The 2123-nt window shown below is 43.7% G+C and overlaps 1 pseudogene; it reads right to left on the minus strand.

Moving 5' to 3' along the window:
* Positions 1 to 263: 263 nt before the first annotated feature.
* Positions 264 to 1686, minus strand: LOC127204543 (methionine aminopeptidase 2-like; annotated as a pseudogene).
* Positions 1687 to 2123: the final 437 nt, after the last annotated feature.

Genomic DNA, 2123 nt, shown 5'->3' on the forward strand with positions numbered 1-2123 from the left:
TCTTAGGTCTTCAAAACTAACTAGTGAGCAGTATAGCATTTCTTAGATGGGAAAAACAGTTAACATTAAAGTCCTAAAAGCCTTTTCCTTGGTTAATTACATGTAAACAGTTTGCCTTTGATCAAACTCCTTTAAACATGGACAAAGGGATTACACAGGTCCAATGTTAAAACAGACAACATGTTGCAAATTAGTTGTGGTATGTATAATGTGTTCCAACAAAGCTTAGAAAATAAAGACGTTGAGTTGGCTTTGGACTAAATTTAATAGTCATCTCCTTTGCTGACAATTTCTTTACAGGTTGGACACAACAGTATAGTGTGTTCGAACTGTGCTGCCTATGATCCTTTGATGTCACATGACGGTGGATATGGGTCTACAATGCCCAAGTCACACAGATTCCTCAGAGCCATTAAGTATTTACTTTCTCCCAAGCGATCCAGCCACCTTCAGCAGAAGGTAAAGGTGCCAAAGTTTTCATTGATGACATTCAGCAAGTGTTTTGTTCTTGGAAGCCTTATTGGCACATGTCCCACGTCAAAATGTTTCATGTAGTGTGACCACTCCATGTCCTCCTGTGCTACCAAAAGTCTCAGTGGCGTACACCTCTCCTTCCTCCATTCTAGCAGCTTCCTCTCCTCTCACAACGGCACTGTTTATCCAACATGTATTCTATATGACCCAATTGAATGTCCTTTTAATTTGCAGATGGGTTTCATTTTATCCGTCTTCCCTTGTATCTCTATTTCATAGGATTCAGTAACTTCTCGAACGGCCCCACCCACATCACAGAAACAAACATCAATCCCAGCACACTTTATTCCAGTATTAGTGGCCTCTTTGACAGCTTTTAATAATATGTCATATTTGGGATTAAAAGTAACAGTAAAAGCACAATCAATTATTCTACCACTTATATGTGTTCCAAAGTCTATCTTACAGATTTCATCATACTGTAAGACTGTTGTGTCACCAGTGTTAAAAGTGTAATGTGCAGCACAGTTGTGAGAACACCCAGTGGGAAACACCAGGCCTGCATTTAACCTGTTCTCTTTTATTAGCTTGAGAGAACAGTCTTCCAACTTCTCAGATTTCTTTCATTGTCATCCCAGGTTTGATCCAGCTTATAACATATTTTCTAATTTGCCAGCGTGCTTCTGCAGCTTCTTGTAAGTCATTCCAAATCTCTTCACTAGCCTCATCTAATGCTTTTTTCTTCACTTGTAGTTCTCCAAGCAGCTGTTCGTCCATCTTGTGTGGGTGGGTATTCATACTCTTGTCCTTTGGGAAATACACCATTAGGATACAGATCACATATTGGAACTGAGGGAGGGTCTGTTTGAATGTTTGCCCTTCCTCCTCCTCCTCCTCCTCTTCCTCCTCCTCCCCCTCCTCCCTCTTCCTCCTCCTCTTCTTCTTCTTCCCAGCAGCACCATCACCATCTCCATCATCATCTCTCTTTCTCATCCAAGGCTTGTCTTTCCAACTGTCTTGCTATCTCATCCACTGAGGCTCCCAATTCTGTATCAGGTTCTTGTTGCACTGATGTCACAGCCCCTTTGCCCTTCTTCTTCTTCCGTCTTTTCTTCTTGGCAGTTTCCTCGGCTGTGCTGGAGGTTCCCTGTCTCAATCGAGGTCACCATTCAGGTGGCTCTCGAAGGACATTGCCTCCTCCACGCCCACCATGTTGCCTGAGAGAGAGCAGGGGAGTGAGAGCGAGCAGCGAGGGCCCACTCCTTCTTCTGTGTGGAGGTTTTCAGTGCCCCAGATGATGAACCCCGAGACTGTCGATCCCTCATGAAAGCCACTAAGTGATGTGCTAACTTGGGAGTATTTGGAATTCCAAAAGTATGAGAGTACACAGCTTCTGCCCTCATAGTAGAATCTGGTCTATAGTTCCTTTGGGCAGACAGTTTCTCACCCATGAAGTACATGCCTTTGAAAAATCAAATCCCTTTCTATATGGAATTTTAGTTTTTTCCTTGCATGGTTTTCCAGGATGTCTTCTGACAGTCATGACTCCAACCTTCAAGGCAGCACTCCAGCTGGCAGCGTGCCTGGAGAAAGGCAGAGAGGATAACCACCCGGGCAAAGAGATGGCTTAACCAGATGGGAGCTGTCTC

The sequence above is a fragment of the Acomys russatus genome, chromosome 20 (assembly GCF_903995435.1).
Source record: "Acomys russatus chromosome 20, mAcoRus1.1, whole genome shotgun sequence".
Lineage (NCBI taxonomy): Eukaryota > Metazoa > Chordata > Mammalia > Rodentia > Muridae > Acomys > Acomys russatus.